This window comes from Pinus tabuliformis, chromosome J, assembly GCF_031772625.1.
Source record: "Pinus tabuliformis cultivar Carrire ecotype Pingquan chromosome J, CPIR1, whole genome shotgun sequence".
Taxonomy (NCBI): Eukaryota; Viridiplantae; Streptophyta; class Pinopsida; order Pinales; family Pinaceae; genus Pinus; species Pinus tabuliformis.
This window is the reverse complement of record NC_142295.1, coordinates 1,431,982,199-1,432,005,418: the sequence shown is the minus strand read 5'-3', so window position 1 is coordinate 1,432,005,418 and position 23,220 is coordinate 1,431,982,199.

The following is a 23,220-nucleotide window of genomic DNA, read 5'->3' as shown; positions in this document are numbered from 1 at the left end:
TCAGTCCTGCAAAGATCTCAATGGGGCAAGGTAGGAAAATGTTTTTGGCACTTAAAACTGAATGAGATGGAAGGAATAGACAGGTGAGGTGTTGAAGAGGGCAAGAGAAATCATGGATCCTCCCCAAACAGCTGAAAACATCAAGAAACTAAAGCAAACTTCAAGTAGAGCATTGCAATTTCAATGGATTCTACTTACACTCTTGTTTGTTTAGTTCAGAAGAAACAAGATAGAGAATGGAATACATGACATATAAACAAATTCACAATTACAAATAAAAGAAATGTACCAAGACAAATTGCCACATGAATCCCAAAGAGTGTTGCAAATCCTGGTCTCAATTCCTTAGCCAAAATGCTGAAATGAAATGTACAATGAAGCTCAAGGCTTTCTCAAAAGTCCAACCATGCTAATGACTGAAAAACAACATAATATAGACAAACATAGCTCATCCTTGCCTCTAGGGGTCGAGCACACATGTTTAGGAGCTGTTTCAACTAATTCTAAATTGAGAACTAGAAATTAGGCAACAGAACATCATGCCTCTAGAAACAAGGGAACTAATTCATTCATTTTCAAATAACCTTTAAGCTAATGAATCTACCTCTACAAGTGAAAATTTAACATATTTACATCATGATCCATCAATGTACATCAAATTACATCACAAATTTTCCATTAGGAAAGTGAAAAATTCAAACTAGCCAAAGTTGGTCGAAAAACAGAGTAAAACTTGGTCAAACTGGCAATTTTTCCTCTATGCATCGCCCCTGATTCTCTATGCGTAGCGCCTGTTTGGACCCACTTTTGGAGGCCTTCCCGATGTCTAAATGAGCTCCAGGTGTTCTTGTTGGAAAGGTCTGCCTATCTACTTTCCAACCCAAGTGGAATTTTTCAATTGCTTCCATTTTCCCCTCCAAAAGTCAATACTCCCAACACTGCTTCCTGTGTGTCAAAATAAGGGCAGTGAGGTCATTTTTTGAGTGTCTTTGACCTTTTTGAGGGCTCAAAACCTGTCCAAATTTCTTGGCCATTGGTAGGCAAACATATTTTTTCATGCCAAATACAAAAATGCTGATTTTTTGTGCTTTGGAGGCTCCTAGAAAAAACGAGCGCCACGTGGCACGGCGCATAGGGCAGAAAATCCTGTTTTTTGTGCCAAAAATTTCAAAAATGCAAAAAGTGCTCCAAATTTTTTGAAATTTGGGCTAAGTCGCCTTCATCAAACATGGTGTTGGGCCAAGGAAGCCTCAGCTAATATCTGAAGTCCTTCATCCTCTTTTTACCTCCTTGATGCTCTCTTCAACTTTTCCTTTAAACTCCCGAGTCTCGCTTGGCACACCAAATTCCTTGACAAGTAATGATATGACAGGTTTCTAAGCATATTATTCTCATTGATGGCCTTTTCTAGCTTCCTCTCCAAGTGGATATTGGCTCTTTCAAGCCATGACTCCCTATCGGCATTAACGTCCTGCTGAAGTGAAGTGAACTCCACCCTCCTCCTTTGGGCAGCTTGGAGATTCTCCCGAATGTTTTGCAACTCCATAATCACCTGCTAGTCCTCAAGCTGCTTATTCCTTTACTCCAGGTATCGTATTGTCCATTGGGCTCTATCTAAGTTGATAGACAAGGCATCAATGTCTGTCTGCTGCTCCTGAATGATTTCTCTAAGATTTGTGCTTTGCGGGCCCATATCAGTATCATCACCCTCGATGAGAATGAAATCAGTCTCCCACTCACCTGATGGTCCTTCCTCCTGTAGTGGCCTCTTGCCTCGGTTCTGAACCTGTTGTGTTGATGACAGAAGCAAGGCCCCTTCCACCCTGGGTGGAGATAACACTTGCTTTGTTGCTGCAAACAACCGTCTAGTGCCCTTCTGATAGGTGATGAACACCGGCAAGCTAGCAGTCTGTGTCTAATGGCCCTCGTGCTGATAAGAAGGTCCACCTATCTCATGCAAAGCCTCTGAAGGTCCCTGTGGAGCTTTGAAAAACTCACGAGAGATGAAGTCCTCCCAAGTGATGCCCTGTAAACCAAGCTGATGAATGACCACAATTTTAATGAGATCAAAATGGTAAACACTGTTAAAGTACTGCTAAGGAGTCTTGTGCTGCACTAGGGTGGTCATCTTCTCTATGTTTTGGCACATGAAGTAAGGGATGTTTATCATCCTTACCCTGGTAAAATGCATCAGCAGCCTGATATGATAAGCATACAAACGTGAAAACCGGCCCTCACAGCTAAAATACCTCATGATCAATTTCATCAAAGGAGCATAAGCATCTTTGAGGTACCGGAAAGGAAATACTCTGCTGAGTTGTCTCAAATAGCCCGGTTTGATATATGGTTCATAATGCCGTCGGTCAATTTGTTGCCTCTTGTTCCATTGCTCTCCAATGTTAGGAATACCAGTTGCTAGTGAAACGGATTCTGGTGTTAATGGGAAAGTGACACCAACTAGAGTGGCTTGACCATCATGTAAATGCAGCACAAACAAACGAGCCAACTCATGATGAAACTAAATGCTAGCAACCTTCTCACAAAATTCATAGCAGGACTGATGTTGGAAACAAGAGATGGCAAGAGGGCAGGCCTGTAATTCAGCAAGAGTGGTTGGTTCTTCTCTAATATGTTTGCCACCTCTATGAGGCCTCCTGGGTGCATGTACCTCTGTAGGTGAATCATTGTGGGTCTCCTCTTCATAATCATATGAAGGATCAGATGCCATGTCTGCTAGTGGATGGACTGTTTTGGAGCTGGCTTGATGAGAAGTAGGTGATTGTGATGTTTTTAACTTTTGCTACCAAAGGAAACAGTGAAATGAGGGACTGTAGGGGGGGGAAACAATGAGGGATTTAGGGAATGTTGGGGTAGGGTTTAGTTAAGGGAACAGGGAATTAGGGAGTAGTGTGGGAGTTTTTAGTATATGACTAGGGTTTTGGAGTTCGAGTTTGGGACTTTGGGAAATGGGAATGGGGATAGGGGATTAATGAATTTGGGGAATAAGGAAATCAAGGGAGAAATGGAGTAAGGGAGTGGTGAGGGAATAAAGGATGGACTTGGCAGTAAAACAACAGTTTGAAACCCTAGGCAGCAATTTGCTTTGCAAATTTTAAAGAGATAGGGTTTGATTCCTTTAAAAAATCGCCATACATCAACCACTATGAAGCAAGCATTAATCTTGGATGAAAAAGAGTGATAGAGGTTCAACCTACTTGTACCAATGACAATCCACGCATTTTGGGAAATTTTGGAGCAAATGTTTGAAGTTTCGGGCTTGCTGGCTGTGTGCACTGCGCATCCAACCCAATGCGCCGCGCCCAGTGTATGCGCCGTGCCTGTGCAAAACTGAACTGAAGGTTGAAGCCCCGTGCGGCCCGCCAGTTATGTGCGCCGCGCCTAGTGACTTGGAGCAATTTTCACCAATTTTTCCTTGCTCAACCCCAAAACGACTTTGCTTTGCTTTCACTTTGTCTTGGAGTGCAAATGAGCTTTAAACATTTGGAGACATGACTTATACATGGAGCTTTTAAATTTTAATTTTGCAAAACCCACTTTCATAATGTTTTGAAAATGACTTTATTTTTTACACTCTGTTTTTGGACTTTTTCACTTCATTTGAGCTTTGTGATGAACTAAATGACCTAAGCTTTGCTTGTTTTGCAGGTGTTGGAACTACTGGGGCTAGGGAAAGAAACCAGGGTTGCAGGGGAAGTAATTTACATATGAAGAAAATCAAATTACATAAATTTGTACCATAAAAGCAAAAATACTCTGTTTTTCCTCAAAACAGAGTTTTGAGGAAAGACACATTTCTGAGCAATTGATGATGAAATTTATTTGATGCTAGAACCTCCTCATGGCCTGCTGGTTATTATTGGACACTTTGAAACTCCTTTTGATGAAACCCTAGACCTAAATGACAATGAAACCCTAAAGAAACCTTTGCAATCTTTAAGACAAAAGATGACTGTATATGCTTTGAAATGAACAAACATGAGCCAGTAGGTAGATAACATGAGGGAAACTGTAGGAAAGCCACTACCGTCAGATGATCCATGCGCCTAATGGAATGCAGCTGACTGAGCGGGACACCTGATATGCAATGCAACAAGAGGATTTGATCTCTGACGGAGGGATAAAGATACCGACACTAACAGGATGAAACCACCCTATGGCTTTGGGTTAAGAACCCCAATAGAGCAGAGGGCAAACCTTAACAAGAAATGCTCAAACAATCATAAAAAATCCTTTTTCTACTAAATCATGTAGGAGTGTCCTTACCCAGATGTCCTTCGTTTGGGTAGATCCTGCATGGTGCAAACCCTCAACTTCTCCCAATGTTCTTGAAACCTGAAAATTATTCAAATGGAACATACACGACAGTAGAAACATAAAGCATATACATGATGTTAACTTTAAATCATATAAATGAATGACTAATTATACATCAATATAAGATTCATAAATGAATTACAACATAATTTTTATGCATAAACACATTTCATATCAGAAACATAACAACATTCCTTTTATTGAAGTAAGCTATAAATAAGGTGGAGAAATACGACCTGAGTCCTTCTCCGGCTCCAAGCGGAACCGTCCTCCGGATCCGTCCTTTCCTGACCTTCAGCAATCTTCCTCCATCAACAATGCAAGGATATCTCAAGCAAGATGGGGGATATCTATAATCAAGGAAACAAGGGTTTCCTGAAGATTTGGGGAGTGCAGGAGGCACAGGGATTCTTCAGACTTGATAAAGGATAATCTCACTATAGTATCAATATCTCATCCTTTCTCCCTTAAGGCCTTCCCATGGAGGTTTATTTATACCTATCCAAATTAGTTTTTCAATTGGGAAACAGTTGGGCCATGAGCAATAGGAGGTGAGTAACAGGTAAAACTCACGAACTCCGCTTGAAATTAAGGAAATTTATTTTTTTAAAGTGTTTTAACATATGTATGCGGGTTAGATATACGCTGACCCACGTGTACGCGCTTTTATCATAGGGCAAAGTAGCGTATAGGGAATAAAACACTGTTTTTTAGATTTTGGACCAAGTCTAGAAGGAAGGGTTACCCTAGGCCATAATCAGAGCATTAGATCTACCAAGAGTGGTAAATGGTGCTATAATAATAGGCATCTTCGTAGTGTTCACCATACTGAATAACGGAGGTGGAGGTGGAGGTGGAAGCATATGTGTGTGAGGTGGAGGTGACGGCGGAGGTGGAGTGGATGGATGTGGTATTCCCTCAGTACCTTGATCTACCAACTGCAGCACACCTCTGGGCATCTTTGGACTATTAATTTCTTCTTCAATATCATATGCTTCTAAGAGAGGATTGTACTAAGCAATTGTATCTAGATATTTTTTGAACTGTTTCCCACTTCGCGTAGCTCCCGTCGAGTCTCTCCTAAACATCAATTTAGCTCATAACCCGTTTCTTGCACAATAACATTTTAATCCAAGTTTTTAGAGACTTCAGATACTTACCTCTTGGTACTTTGAAAAACTAGCGTTCAACTTTGCTATAACTAGCAGACGTATCAATCGCAAACTCAGTGATAAACCCACCCAAAATACTATCGATCTAGTAATAAACAACATTCACGACCTTGTTTTCTAATCCTTCTAGGCACTTCACGAACTCTGGAGTCCACACAATAGGGTTATCCAACTTCTAGGTAGGTTGACCATCCGCCAATTTAGCCAAGCAATCATATAATTCACACATAAAAGAGGAAAAGAAAACTTTGTGTCCCTCTGTATACATGTATCTCTGCAACCACTCTTCTTTTGACAGGCAGGAGGGTTCCTGTTTTCTTGAGTTGCAAACTTGCATAAATTCCGATCTATCCACTTCTTTATCTCCTTCTTAGTTGGTATGCACTTATGCCACATCACACATTCCTTAGATAGATCTTGATTCCGGCAACAAAACCATTTGTTGGCTTAAGGGGGCTTGGACCCAGGTTCATTGTTAGTTGTGCTAACCAACAAAACCCTACACTACCAGCCCTTTCAGCAACAACCTGCATAGCACAGGCTACAGTCTCACCCGAGGCAGTATTGGTGGATGCTAGAACTAGGTTTATGCATCCAGAGGACTATGTGATGTGTGTCTGCCAAACTTAGGGCTTTATATTGACTTTCGCGAATCGTAACCCTTAAAACCCAGAATTTACAGTAATTAACAATTAGCAGATTTATGTCCTTCGTTGATTGCACTAAGCATGCATAACATCATATAAACAAACAGATCTACGTCTTCACGAATCTATTAAGTACTTTTCCTTATTAATTGCATTCAACAGATCATAAATACAATAATTTTAGAGATAAAGCAGTGATATACAAATAGTTCTTCAAACAAGCCTTTATTATGCTTCAGATCTTCAATTACAGTTCTTCCCAACCCTGCGCACATAGTTGCAGGGGCTCGCGCACTCAGTTGCAGAATTACCAAGGTCTCCGCACATACAGCTACAGGAGCCTTCCCCTTCGCCTAAGTATGGAATAGATAAAATCAGACCCAAATCATGCACTACTCTTACTTCTATTGAGTTATCTTATGACTCTTATATGTCTTCCTTTTATATTCTTCTTCATTACAATACCATGGTCCGCGAACCATGGTCGGGTCTTAAAACAGCTTGACTCTAACAAACTAAGGGGCTTTGACCTTCCTAAAGCCTTTTTGACTCCTATCGACCTGCACTACTCGCGCTCCGCTCCTAAAAATGCGGACACTTTACAATATTTAACAAAATGTGACCTAAGGGACCCCGTCCCAACATATAATGGCAGTGTTGCAGAAATATTTTTATTGGCCAAACCTTCGACATGATGTTGGGAAGTAAATTAGATCCTGCACTTCCATGCGCCATTGCCAAACCTACAATCAAGAAGCAAGGCTTGTATACTCCTTTTCCTAATCTTAGCTAGCCTTAGGAATCCTTCCTTCTACCAAGCACGACAACGATTGTGTTTTCGTGGTCGTCAACGGGTTCTCTAAGATGGCCATTTTGGTGGCCTGCAAGAATAACATCACAACAAAAGCCACTGCCAAACTCTTATTTGAATGAGTATGGGTACACTTTGGGATCCCACAATCCATTATCTCACATCAGGACAGTAGGTTCCTAAGTAAATTCTAGTCAAACCTCTGGTCGTTGTTGGATACCAAACTCACTAAGTCCTCGACCTTCCACCCCTAAACTGATGGCTAAACTGAAGTCGTCAATAGGATGATCCTGCACATCCTGCGTATGTACAACTTGAAGCATCCATGCACATGGGACGAGCGTATCCCCTATGTCTAGCACAACTACAACGAAGCTCTCCATAGCTCAACTAGCCACAATCCCTTTCAAGTGGGATTGAGATTCCAACAACTATGTCCCATTGATGTTGCCATACTACTTGCATATACTCAGGAAGCTTCGACTCATGCCCAATCCGAAGCTGACAGAGCTAACAACTTCATTGAGTTCATTCAAAACAAAATCGCCAATGGATCCATGACATATTGGACATAACAAATGCTAAGTATAAACATCGTCATGATCAACATCAAGTGCCACACAAGTTCTAAGTGGGTGACAAAGTTTATTAAATTTGCAGAAGGAGCACCTTGTTGGGGCCCACCGCAAGATTCGCCTACTCCAATATGGGCCTTAAACCATCAATAAGGTTGTAGGGGACAATGCTTTCAAGCTCGACATTCCACCATTCCTCGCCCTGCACCCAGTATTCAATGTGGACCAACTGTGGCCATACTTTCTCCCATTACTTGACACATCTGATGTTGTTGAGAAACTGACACCAACAAAGCTTAACCCAAGTTGTATCGAACAAGCCACAAATGATAAAATCATGGACACACAGATCAAGAACACTCACCAGCAGAGAATCTTGTTATATCGAGTTGTCAAAACGAGCCAACTCCTTCACCAGGGTAAGTGGATCACCAGGGACTAGGTTCAATAAAAATTTTCCTCACCCCATGGAGGATTTTCACACAATGGGGACCATTACTTCCTAAGGAGCGAGGACTAATCTAGGTGGATATTGGTGGCCACCTACCTATTACACTTGAACCTCTAATCAGTTTCATAAATTTCCCTTATTATAACACAATTTACTATTTTTAGCAAATTTTCGGGTGATGAACTTACAAAGTTGTTTTGACCCCCTAAACTGAGGTTTTTTTTAGGTTTGTAGCAGGCTCATAATTGTAGGAGGGGCCTTCCACAAATTGTGTAGTTCTTATAGAGACCTTTCTAATGAGGTATTTTACATGCCAAACAAAGATCATATGACCAAATTACGACCCCAAGAAGTTGGATGCCCAACTGACCCCAACAGGGACCACAAACTCTTGGTGTCCCATCTCCTAGGGTTAGGGTTTTGGTTGTTTAGGGTTTCCCTTTATTGTTCAATAATTAAAAGGCCCTTGAGTCTCATTGTAACATAGTTCAGAGGAATGTAGTTGCCACATCTCTTCTCAGACATAAGCTACCATCGCCCAAGCTAGTTTATTTCCATTATGTATGTGAGCATCTTTTAGTTCTTTGATATTAATGAAATGAAGATCTATTTCTACGACATATATGTGTTTATGTTTATGTCTATATTCTGTTTCATTGTTGCATAAGTCTGGATTAGTGGTATCAGAGCGGTTTGCTCTTCCTCTATTTTTCTTTGCATTTCCTCAAAGAGGTTGGGGTATAAGGAGTTAGGGCTCGAACTTGTTAAACCTTTACAAGACCGGCCTCGCAAACCATGATGACCTCCCATGGTGGAAGAAAAGAAATATGGAGCAGTAGATCCTTTCAAAATATTTCTCGAAGAAGTCCTCGAGCAACAAAGGAAAGAAATGATGGAAAAATTTGGCCAGATTCTTCAGCAAATGCCCACAAGCGACACCAATCCCTTCAAGGTACATGTCAACTTTCCCATGTTTAAAGGCCATACAAATGCGAATGCCATAGATAGATGGTTAAATCTGTTGGAAGGATACTTTTCAGTTCATGTTTTTTCCAATAGGGAAAATATTTCTTTTGCACTCCTCAAAGTCTCCCCCCATGTCAAGGACTAGCCGGAAACCTACTGTGAATAGAGAGACAAGAGAGAACCCTCATTTTTTTTCAGCCACACCCACTTGGAATTCTTTCCAAGACGCTATCAAGGAACAATATTACCTCGTGGGGAGCTATGAGGACAAGTACATACAATGGACTACATTGTGACAATAAAGGGATCAAGATGTGCATGAGCTGACGAATCTTTTCCATACGCTGCACATAAATTTGGGTATCAAATATTGTAAGAAACATTTGTTGCTTAAGTACCGTATTTGTTTGCACAAATATATTCAGGAGGAGATGGAGTTCCTAGACATCTCCTCGCTTGGTGCAACATGCAGATATGCTGCCTAGATTCAACAGAAATTCAAGCAGAAGAAGCAAGACTTTGGATCTATGAACCCAAAGTGGAGCAAAGGCGCTCCCAAGCCACAGAGAAAAGGGGCAGAGTCAGGAAACGAACCCCCAAATAACTCCTCGAAGTTGTAAGCCAAGAATAATGGGAAGGTGAAGAAAGACACCGACAAGTGGTGTGAGTTCCATAAAGCTCCCACTCACAACACGAACGAATGTCGTGTGAAGCAGATATTGATGGTCGAGATACAAGACTTAAAGACAGATGCATTATATGATTCTAATCCAGAACCTGATAAGGGAAATAAGATCATTAACATCGGACCCACTGCGATGGTAGCCACCACCAAGCTCCAAAAGGTGGAACCTGAGGATCCACAGGAGGGGGAGCATATCTTCCACTCACAGATGTGGGTAAATGGTTCGTCGGTGCAGTTTATCATTGACAGCGGGAGCCAGAATAACCTAATCTCAGTCGATGTCGTTAAGAGATTGAAGTTGCCAATGACGCCGCTTCCACAACCGTACACCATCGGTTGGCTCCACGAAGGGCAAGATCTCCATGTCAACCAATAGTGCCACCTACCTTATAACACCAAGCCCTTTGCAGATGAGGTATTGTGAGATATTGCCGCTCTGGAAGTCTGTGATGTTTTATTAGGTTAGTAATACCTATGAAGGCATCATGTTGTATATGAATCTAGAACTCATTATGTTATTATTACTTTGGATCAAAAATTGTAAATTTTACTAGAGGTAGCGCCACATACCACCTTTTCTTTTATCTCTGCTAAACAATGAAGTAAGATCATTTCCCAGATTGGGAAATTTGTCTTCCTTATGATTCACCCTCAAAGAAAGAGGAAGATTGTGGTCACATCCACAATGTCTAGATAGGGCTCCTCTACATGACAATAGCATATGGACAAGGTTGCGGAGGAATATAGGGACATCTTCACCTCACCCACAGGGGTATCCCTACATTCTCAGGTCAAGCACACCATCAATCTAACCCCGAGCGCGCTACTACCAAATGGACCAATCTACAGATGTTCTATTATGGAGAACGATGAAATCAAGAGGTAGATTCAGGAGTTATTGTGAAAAGGGCACATTAGGCCAAGTTCGTCACTCTGTGGCAGCTTGGTCATGTTGGTACAAAAGCAAGACGAAACTTGGAGAATCAATGTTGACTATCGGGCATTGAATAAGATAATTGTCTGGAATAGGTATCCAATCCCATAGATTGATGACCTGTTGGACCAACTCAAGGGGGCCAAATATTTCAACAAGATTGACTTGAAGTCTGATTATCACCAGGTAACGATCGAACCCTCTGATGTGTGGAAGACTGCCTTCAAATCCAAGGAGGGTCTTTTTGAATGGCTAGTCATACCTTTCGAGTTGAAAAAGGCCCCCCCAACCTTTATGTGATTGATGGACGATATCTTGTGGCCCTTCACCAACTCGTTCGTGGTATATATGGATGACATCTTGATCTTTAGTCATAGTTGGGAAGAGCGCATACACCATATTCAACATGTCCTTCAAACCCTGGGACAACCCAAATTATGTGCCAATTTGGAGAAATGCACTTTTGGTATGACCCAAGTTCAATATATGGGGTACATCATTGATGAGCGGGGTGTGCATGTGGACCCAACCAAGATACAAGTTATTCGGGATGGAAACCCTAAACCACTCTAACAAAACTCTGTAGCTTTCTGGGTCTTGCCAATTTCTATCACAGGTTCGTGTTGGGATTATCTCATATCACTTGGCCTTTGATTTAAGTCACTAAGTGTAGAGAGAAAGCAAAGTTCTTTTAGTTTGAATCCCAACAAAAGGCATTTTTCGAGTTGAAGCATTGCCTCTACTTTGCACCAGTGCTCACATTACCATACCTGCAACAACCATTTGAAATTGAGACATATGCCTTTGACTATGTTGTTGGTGTAGTTCTTACCCAACAGGGGTATGTGATGGCATATCACAGTGAGACACTTTCAGATATAGTCTGAAAGTATCCCACTTATGACAAAGAGATGTATTCCATTGTGCAGGTCTGCTGACAATGGAAGCATTACTTTTTGGGGAAGGAAACGATCATCCACATACACCACCGACCCTTGTAGTTCATATAGACACAAGGAAAGTTGTAGAATGATCACCATCAGAAATGGTCCACATATCTGCAACAGTTCCATTTGAACATTAAGTACAAGAAGGGAAACACCAACAATGTTGCAGATTGCCTCAGCCAATTGTCGGTTATGCCGTTGACCACAATGCTCGACTCTTGTGGACACGAGACTTCGAGATGGTCGCATCTTTACAAGAGTGATCTAGAATTCAACACTACATACCAGAAGCTCCTTGAAGGTAAATAAGTTCCAGACTTTCACCTCCATGACACGTTGTTATGCCCCTGGGACACCTTTTTGTTCCTTCATGCAAGCGTGCCAAGATTAATTGGGAGGCGCACTACAATTAGGTTGTTGGGAATTTTGGTGTAGAAAAGATCGCCGCAGTGTTGCAGAAGTATTTTTATTAGCCGAAAATTTGACAAGATGTTGGGAAGTACATTAGATCCTGCACTTCCTGTGCCATTACCAAACCTACAATCAAGAAGCAAGGCCTGTATACTCCTTTTCCTACTCCTAACTTGCCCTGGGAATCCATCCCCATGGATTACATGTCGAGCCTTCCTTCTACCAAGCATGCCAACGACTGTGTTTTTGTGGTTGTTGACAGGTTCTCTAAGATGGCCATTTTTGCGGTGTGCAAGAAGAACATCATAGTAGAAGCCACTACCAAACTCTTCTTTGAATGAGTATGGGTACACTTTGGGATTCCACGGTACATTGTCTCAGATCGGGACAACAGGTTCCTAAGTACATTCTGGTCAAGCCTCTGGTCATTGTTGGATACCAAACTCACTAAGTCCAAGACCTTCCACCCCCAAACCGATGGACAGACAAAGGTCATCAGTAAGATGACCTTTCACATCCTACGCTCGTACAACTCAAAGCATAAAATGGGATGACAGCCTCCCCTATGTCCAACACAACTATAACAAAGCTCTCCACAAGTCAATTGACCATAGCCCCTTCAGGTGGGATAAGGATTCTAGCCACTATGTCCCATTGATGTTGGTTGTTGGTTGTGTGTTATATTCTTTCGACAACTAGCTATATACATTGTACATTACATCGGGTGCAACAGGGTGGTAGCTCCCCTGCACGGAGTCTGGGGTAGTACCCCGAGACTTTTTTTGTGGACCCAAGGATGGGGAGCAGACCCAAAGATGGTGGATGGACCTACCCATATTTTTGTGTATGGGTTTTGCACATGGCTTTGGGCATGATGGTTTTTTGCCCATGGTATTTCGTACATCTGGTCAAGGGAACTACGGTTATGTTATAATCCAAGGTTAATGGATTGGGGTTTATGAATACTTCAACATGTATATATATGTATTGTAACATTGAAAGGGATATAATGAAAAATCAATTTAGTAGTCCTGAATTTGGGATCCACACGAAAATATCTATGTTATTTGTTTTATGTTCTTGCCATCATTATTATTATTATTTAAGAATTCGTTTGTAGGTAATTTTTATACACGGTTAAATCCTACATTGCCATACCACTTGCAACTACTCAGGTAAATTTGACTCATGTCCAGTCTGAAGCTGACAGAGTTAACAACTTCATTGAGCACATTTAGCAAATTCGCCAGCACGTCCAAGACATATTGGACAGAGCAAATTCTAAGTACAAAAATGTCATGATCAAAATCAAGTGCCATAAGTTCTAGGTGGGCGGCAAAGTTTGCTTACATTTGTAGAAGGAGCGGCTCCTTGGGGCCCACCGCAAGCTTCACTCGCTCTGATATGGGCTGCACACCATCACTAAGGTTATAGGGGACAATGTTTTCGAGCTCAACATTCCATTGTTCCTTGCCCTACACCTAATATTCAGTGTGGACCGGTTGCGACCATACATTCCCCCATTACTAGACACATCTGATGTTACTGAGCAACTGACACCATCAGAGCTCAACCCAAGTTGTATCAAACATACCAAAACTGTTAATATCAATAAAAATCTCCAGTAAAGGATTCATCTATATCGAGTTGTCAAAGCAGGTCAACTCCTTCACAAGGGCAAGTGGCTCACCAAGGACCAAGTTCAACAGAAATTTCCTCACCTCATTGAGGCTCTACATGCAATGGGGACCATTGCTTCTTAAGGGGGAGGACTGATTCAGGTGGATATTTGTGGCCACCACCTATTGCAGCTGGACCTCCAGTCGGTTTCACCAGTTTCCTTGATTATAGCACAATTTACTATTTTTAGAAAAAATTTCAAATCCTGAACTTCTAGAGCTGTTTGGACCCCCTAAACGACATTTTCTTAGGTTTGCAGTAGGCTTGTAGCTGTTGGAGGGGTTTGCCACAAATCTTGTAGTACTCAAAGAGACCTTTCTAACGAGGTGTCGTATGTGCCAAACAGAGATCATATGACCAAGTTACGACCCCTTAAGTTAGCTACCCAACTAACTCCAACAGGGCCCACAAACTCTTGGTGTCCCATCTCCTAGGGTTAGGGTTTTGGTTGTTTAGAGTTTCCATTTATTATTCAACAATTAAAAGGCCCTTGAGCCTCATTGTAACACAGTTCAGAGGCATGTCGCCGCCACATCTCTTTTCAAAGATGAACTACCATCACCCGAGCTAGTTTATTTCCATTTTGTATGTAAATATTTTTCAGTTGTTTGATATTCATTAAATGAAGAATTATTTATGTCACATCTTTGTGTTTATGTTTATATATGTATTATGTTTCATTCCTTCATAAGTCTAGATCAAATGGGGATAGGCAAAGAGGGTAGAGCCATAAAAAAATGTCAATCTGAGAAGCAAATGACACAGAGCAATGCTGACCAGATCACCAAGATGGGTAGAAGAAGCTAAAAAGAGAGTCCAATCAAACTAGGAGACAACATAAACCACAACAAGCAACCACAATTTTTAGGAGGACTAGGGAGTATAAAAAGACAAATAAGCCAAGACTAAAAAAACCAAGTGAATTTGAAGATAAGCATTACCTCTAAAATGTGTGTTCCGAGGGAGAAACCATAGACCATGGGTTGAAGAATTCACTGGAATGAGGTGAGGAAATAGGAATTCCCCGATAGAGCCTTTGAAGTCCATTTGCATCCATGCAGATATTTTTTCCCTCTTCCTCCACTCACAAGAATCATAAACATCAAAGTCTTTACTTGCACACGAAATCATGGGAAGGGCAAATCTCCTCCATGGAGTACCTTCCCGCTTTGCCTAATTATTTTGATGTTTCTCCCTTTTCGCATACTACCGTGAAAATAAAGTATTACCCATCATAACAAAGTGTGGTGAGATGACTATGTGGGAGCCTCCATTACCCTTGTTACAATTTTGATGTTTGTCGTATGTACCGGGAGTTCTAAAAGGTGATGTATGAATGAGAGGGTGAATGTACTCTTCATGAAGTGAGTTGGGGAGCATAATGGGAGAGCCCTCCATTCTAATAATTTTTTTTTTTTTTTAACACATGGATCTTGTCATATGTAACATCAAGGGAGATGATCTCCTTGGATCTGTCCTTGACAGGCTATATCTCCTTATTGGAGAGTAGGGCCAAGGTTGGCCATTTCATCTGCTACCAAATTATTCACCCTCAATACATGGTAACATTGAATTCTACGGATGAGAAGAAGTTTCAGTATCTGTTTGATAACCTGAGCTAGCTTGAAATCATTGGGGAGTGATCAATTTACAATTCTAGACAGGATGAGAAGAGAGTCTCCAATCACGATGATCTCTTGAATTTTTAGATGCAAATCTTGTTTTATTCCCTAATAAAGAGCATTAATTCAACGACATTGTTGGTCGCCTCTCCCAATCCCCAAGCAAATTTGAATTCCTGATTGATCTCAGGATGAATAATCAACCCCCCTCTCGCTCTTTCCACCCCTAGTAGTTAAAAAATAGTTTTACCAATGCATGAGATGTTGTTTCTCAGGCTTTTATTCCAAGCGAATAACACAAGAAATATAAAAAGGAAATTTCTAAAGATAAATCCTAATCTTAATGTGTAGTTATGACATCAATTTCAAAATAGGGAAAATGCATTAATTATGTTACACACTGAAAAAATATTAAAAGAATGGAAAGTGGAGTGTAATTAAAATCATATTTTTCTCATTTTACTCTCTTTTCTAGTGGAGTCTTGCTTAGAAAACTAATCATATTAGACATTTTACATCAAAGTCCTTACAATGGTTAACTAATAGAAGTTGAAGATAGAACTTGGACAAAAATGTTTAGTGAATATGATGATCAACAAATTGAAAAATAATTAGGAGAGAAAATAGGTAAATTAAACTTTCCTAAATGCATATTGGTGATGACTCGTCTCCTACTTTTGACATAGCTGCATTATTTGAGTGAACAAAAGAAATGTAATCTAATTGTTAAAAGAACCAAACATTCTACTTCTAAACCTACTCTAGTCTACTTTGATGATAAAATATATGTAACTTCTAGTGTAGCCAATTATATTGCATTAAACTTGAAAATATATATGCATCATAAATTAGAAACATAATTTCAATCAATAATAAACTATATGAACAAGTTTAAAATATCTAGACCTATATCCAACATATGCAGGAAAAGAACATTGTTACTTACATAAAGTTTTGTACAAAATGATTCTTCTAACCAAACTTATGTGTTATCATGATATATACAATAACTAATGTAGAAACATTGGAAGAAATATATAGATGAGTGAGGACAATGTGTAATAATGTTATGAAAAATATCTTGTGGAAGTTTAGAGATATCAGCAAGATCATGAGAACCCGACATAACCATTGGTTGCAACCGAAGTGTCTCATATTCTTGATAAGTTTTCTTGGGAATTCATATTTCAAATAACCAACTTGTAATGAATTAATAGGGTCAAATAAAGTGTATGGACTATCTTCCTTAACTATATACGATAAATTGTTATTAATAGGATGACAACTTTTAACATCATTTGTTTGATTAAAACTTTTAATCTCACCTAGTTGATTACTTAAAGAGCAAGACTCTCCGTTGATCATAAATGTAATTGAATCAATAGAGGACATTTTATGAATTGTGTTTTCTATAGAAATCCCTTCTTCCCATATAAAAGGTTGATAAGACTTAGATTCGTGGGAAGAGATGATATCATTCTTTATATGTCAATTAATATCATCTTGCACTTTGTTAAATTATGGCCTTGTAGAATGAAAGTCCGCAAGATCTAAAATAATTATTCGAGAATTACAATCATTGAATAAATCAGGATATAATGAATAACAAGTGTAAGATGAAATCAAATGAAATGCATCTCGTGAAAGAGTAGCCTTCATGTTTGATTTCAATTTAGAACTTTGTGCACTTGCTTCTTATCCTATAATGAATTGATCAATATTAATGGTATGCTCTACTAGAAAATCATTTTCATAGTTAAGCGGTAAAGGTAAGAGCACATCACTAGACTTTTCAAAATGAGAAGATTGAAGAGTTATTTTTGACAAAGAATTAACATAATAGTCAACAATAGAGTCCCTAAGGAATTAGTCTTGAATCTCATAAATTGAACTATGAGAAGATTGTTCTATATTATGAATGCAAATTTCTTTCGTTCCTAAGATCGTTGTAGACTTTTCTAGATTATGACACTTTTCTTCATCCATGTTCAAACTCCCCTCATCATTTAAAGTAGATGATGAAAGATAAGAACAATTAGAACTTAGATATACTTCTTTATGGAATATCATGTTCTTCATGAGTCACATCTATACAAGTGAATAAAGTTGTTAAACATTGTTGTTCTTCTACAACTTCTAAATCTTGTAAATCAATTTATGAATGAGTATTAATGCTTGATTTAGATTGATTAATATTTAGTTAATCATGTTCATAAGAAAGAGAAACTATATGTTGAAACCTTTCATTGATAGAAGGCAAATCAACTAAAGAAGATCTACAACAAAGATGAATAAACTTTGTAGAAAACTCTTCTAATGATTAATCTGATTTCATCCTAAGATCATTTATTTCTTCACATAATTTAATAAAATCAAATTTTCCAAAGGAAGAAAAGAAACTCATCTATAATTGTTCTAATGAAAGAATTGATGCAGCCGATAATGTTTCACACCATTTCTTAACCTGGCCTTCAAAAGTCAAAGTGAATATCCTGCACATGACACTTTCATGAAAAATGTTATGAGAAATACACTTACGAATAAATTGAAAAGCATGTTCAATTGCAATAATTTCACTCTCACCATCAAACTTAGTTTTTGACAAGAGTTTAACTATCTCTACTAGAGTGCTCCATGATACTCATCCAAAAACACATCTCGAAATAGGAATTTGAGAAAGAGCCATTGATAATACACACTTTAAAGCTAAAAGCACCAAAGAGTCAACTTGTTAGCATGGTCCTCCTTCTAGTGCCAATTGTTGATAGGCAAAAATGTCCTACTTGCAACAGGGGACATCAACATACCAAACAAATACAAGCCTAATTAGGGACTTGATCGAGTGACAATTCCATGTTCTAGGAAAGACATCTATGCTTGTCAATAGATACACAGGTTAGCATACTAGACTAGATACTTCATTTTATATAGATGAGGACTTGGGGCCATAAGCTCAACTAAGGTTGAGAGGGGATAGAATGCCTTCAAAAGATGATGGGAGTTATACTTATTGGTAACAACAATAGGGTGATGTGATGCTAGTAGAAAGGAGGGAATCTAGGGAACCAAACCACAACTAAAAGGAGAATAAATAAGTCTAAAATGCATAGTAATGGATCTAGTGGGACCTAAATGAGGTGATTGTAGAGTCATTTCTGACGAAGAATTAACACAATAGTCAATAATAGAGCCCCTAAGAAATTGGTCTTGAATCTCATAAATTGAACTATGAGAAGATTGTTTTATATTATGAATGCAAATTTCTTTCATTCCTAAGATCGTTGTAGAATTTTCTAGAGTATGACAATTTTCTTCATCCATGTTCAAACTCCCCTCATCATTTAAAGTAGATGATGAAAGATAAGAACAAATAGAACTTAGATATACTTCTTGTGAAATATCATGTTCTCATGAGTCACATCTATAAAAGTGAATAAAGTTGTTAAACATTGTTGTTCTTCTACAACTTCTAAATCTTCCAAATCAATTTATGAATGAGTATTTATGCTTGATTTAGATTGATTAATATTTAGTTGATCATGTTCATAAGAAAGAGAAACTATATGTTGAAACCTTTCATCGATAGAAGGCAAATCAACTAAAGAAAATCTACAACAAAGATGAATAAACTTTGTAGAAAACTCTTCTAATGATGCATCTGATTTCATCCTAAGATAATTTATTTCTTCACATAATTTAATAAAATCAAAATTTCCAAATGAAGAAAAGAAACTCATCTATAAATTGTTCTAATGAAAGAATTGATGCAGCCAATAATGTTTCACACCATTTCTTAACTGGGCCTTCAAAAGTCAAAGTGAATATCCTGCACATGACACTTTCATGAAAAATGTTATGAGAAATACACTTATGAATAAATTGAAAAGCATGTTCAAATGCAATAATTTCACTCTCACCATCAAACTTAGTTTTTGACAAGAGTTTAACTATCTCTACTGGAGTGTTATATGATACTCGTCCAAAAACACATCTCCAAATAGGAATTGAGAAGGAGCAATTAATAATACAAAATTTAAAGAGAAAATCTCCAAAGAGTCAACTTGGTAGCCTGGTGCTCCTTCTAGTGCCAATTGTTGATAGGAAAAAATGTCCTACTTGCAACAGGGGACATCAACATACCAAACAAATACAAGCCTAATTAGGGACTCGATCGAGTGACAATTCCCTGTTCTAGGAAAGACATCTTTGCTTGTCAATAGGTACAACGGTTAGCATACTAGACTAGATACTTCATGTTATCTAGATGAGAACTTGGGCCATAAGCTCAGCTAAGGTTGAGAAGGGATAGAATGCCTTCAAGAAGATGATGGGAGTTATACTTATTGGTAACAACAATAGGGTGATGTGATGCTAGTAGAAAGGAGGGAATCTAGGGAACCAAACCACAACTAAAAGGAGAATAAATAAGCCTAAAATGCATACTAATGGATCTAGTGGGACCTAAATGAGGAGGCAAACAATATTAAGAGGCCTCAAAGTAGATAAAGGAAATTGAAAGAGGAAAGTGTTAAATGAACTTCTCCAAAAACTTTGTACAAGGGCATTGAGTGTAGAAAATCTTGTAGATTCACAAGCTCATGTAATCTACTAAAACAAGAGACAAGAATCTACTTCTACTCTTTACAGCGGAAGCTCATAAAGATTGAGCAAAACAATAATCGACAAGAGGAATAACATCAATGACACGTAACACAATAAATATCCGGGGAAAGCCATAGCTCAAAACCCCACTATCTGTATTGCATTAATCAGAAATCCAAGATGATACTACAATGCTTGTTCTCATAAGAACAATCCCAGCACTCAGTAAAAAGAATCTCCCAGCTCACAAGCAAACTCGAGCCAAATCAGGCCTCTTCTCTGTTCTCCAAGCCTCCTATTTCCTTGCACCCTTGGTCAAAGAATTTGGATAAATACAATATGATCTGCTCAACCTTGAGCTTAACCTGCACAAGTATTTCCTATATTTCGCTTGATGACTTCCTTTGGCCAATACTTAGCCAAATTTCCAAGCCTCCAAGCTCATAATTCTTTGCACAATTCCTGAGAGAATTAGCCCGTAATTAAAGGGAAATTCCTCATCAATAACTGCGCAATCCCTTCTAGGTTCAATTCTTGATTGCATGCACCATTTGTACAACTCAGAAAATTATTCAACAAATAGTACACTGTCCATGCACTCTAGTCTCAACTGGGTCTTTCTCAGAATCAACATGCATGAGTTTGTGATGAGGGAATATTCAGTTAACTGGAGTAGCACTAGTTGAGTGCACTAATGCATCAACTGACTGTTAACTCACTATTAGTTCCTCAAACAGTTTTGAACTAATTTAACTGGACTTAACTCAATAAATGGTGCTAACTAATTACAACTCGTACTTAACTCATCAGGGACCCCTACAATATAGGGAGAACATATACATGACTTCAAAAAGACTTCCAACTCGAATTTCCTAAGTTAACTAAGTCAACTCACTTTAGTTAACTATTACAAGTTACTATGAGAATAAATTCGATTTTAATTCTTAGTACTGGAGGTCTCTACATGACTGGATGCCTCCACTCAGTGTCCTCTCGGCTTCTCCAAATGTGACTGCTCCACAATTGTCTAGACTGCTTCTTCTCTACTTGAGTGGAACTCTCCACTCGGTCTCCTCTCAACTTCTCTAGTTGTGGCTGCTCCACAACTTCCTGAAGCTGCTTCCGAGGCTTCTTCTGGGGTTGCATGTTGAGAGGTAATTTACTCTCCCTCTTAACCACCAAGTCTCTAACCTTTGCCTTGCTCCTCAAGGCTTTGCATGCATCTTGAACCTCAAGAGAATATAGGTTCTTGGCTAGCACACCAATCTGTTTCATCTATCTTGCCATCACGATTTTTTTTGGAAAAATAGTTGATTTTAAATCAACGATATCTCCCTCGTTCAAACTCCGATTCGACCGATTTTTGTTTGTTTATTGAATTTGGGTATTTTTTCACAAAGAATCCAAATCAGTTATTTGTTTCTGAAAATTTTGCACAAAAAATTTCGGATCTGCTCTGCAAACTTGTGGCCCAAAACTCAAAACTTCGAAATCTGCTCTAGTATATTGTTCTCAGCTCCGATACCATGTAGAATTTCCTATAGATTCACAAGCTCATGTAATATACTAAAATAAGAGACAAGAATCTACTTCTACACTTTACAACAGAAGCACATAAAGGTTGAGCAAAACAATAATTGACAAGAGGAAGAACATCAAGGGCACATAACACAATAAATATCCAGGGAAAGCGACAACTCAAAACCCCACTACTATATTATATTAATCTGGAAAATCAAGATGAAATTACAATGCTTGTTCTCTCTAGAACAATCTCAACACTCAACAAATTCAATCTCTAACTCATAAGCAATGATATGAAAATGGGGCTTAAAGACTTCTTGTCAAGTTGACAAGAACCTCTCCCACTTCTAAAGCTTAAATGTTCCCAAGATCTAGCGATTAACCAATACAGAATTAATAATGTTCTTGACAATAGGTGTATGTTGGGATTTATTTTTGATTGTTTATGTGCTTTTAAAATTTTGTCGTTTATGCTGATATAACATACATATAACAGTAAACAATGCAACAATAAAACAAACACACAAAACAACAAGTTAATTAGGAGTTCACCCAAAAACTCTTGGGTTACATCTTCGTGAGCTCTAGTCAACTCGACTAGGCTCTCTGGGATTATGGCAACAGTCCTTTAACAAGCTCCTCGCTCAACTCCATTGGTTCACACAGAACTCAATGGGTTTAGACACCATCTTATCCCTGGCTCTGAAGTTCTCGGCTTTCTGGCTCTGTGCTCTGGCTCTGGCTCTTGGCTATGGCTCTGGCTTCTCTGAGCTCTCTCTCTCGGCCTCTACGTGCCTTTGTGATCTGCTTGACCTCCAAGTGGTCCTCGACAACCTTCCAAGGACCCTTTTTCAGTCCTCTGGCTCTTCAGCAACCTTCAGATACCTTCAGCAACAACTCACTACTGTCAATGGAGCTCTCTAGTTCATTCGACCTCCAAGTGACTCCCAAAACTCTCTCAGCTCTCTGCGTTGCTTGCTTTTTCTCTGTCTATTCTCTATTTCAGCAACTCTTTTGTATGTCCCTGACATTGAGTGCTTTTAAGCCTATCAACGCTTGTCTGTTCGTTTCCCCTTTCAAACTCTCTGGCTCCCGGCCTTTGTCCGCTCATATCCCCTCTAAGCGTTAACCAATCATGGTGTAACGTCTTCAGGTATGGTGGCCACCTACTTTTAAACGGAAGGGACCATCAGTGCATTTGAAATCCCAAAACAGTCGTTTCTATGTTCACACAGAGAAATACATAGAAACACTAAAAAAATCGCCAAAACGCCTTTTATTGGACTTGAAATTCCATCAAATTGCCCCTATAACCCTATCGGGTCTGCCATTAGGCAGCATATCACATCGCATAAGCGGATTGGGCAAAATCCCAAATACACGGGAAAACACTGAAAATTCGATAAAACACTTTCTATCGGACTTCAAAATCCATTAAATTCGCCCCATAATCATATCGGATCTGGCTATCACTATCGCAAATCATATAGGCTTGCTATCGAGGATCGCCGATCACCAATTGCTGATTTAATCTTGGTCGTTGATCTCGTTTCCGATCTGACGACTAAGATCGCAGGCCGTGGATCGCTTTATCACATATCGCATATGTATCGGCCCCTTTTATATCTTTGCGATGCGATATATCGCAATTGCATGTCACATAGCCCCGAGGGTCCTTCCCTTAACTCATGCCATCGTCAACACCGATATCGGCGATCACAATCACATTGCCCAGGGTCCCGCCATCAAATACAGGCCTATCTCCGACCCGATATATCGAAGATCGGTGATCGGGGGTCTCTTCCGCCTTTGCTTAAGTCCATCTCTTGGACCATTCCGATGCGATTTGCCTTTATAA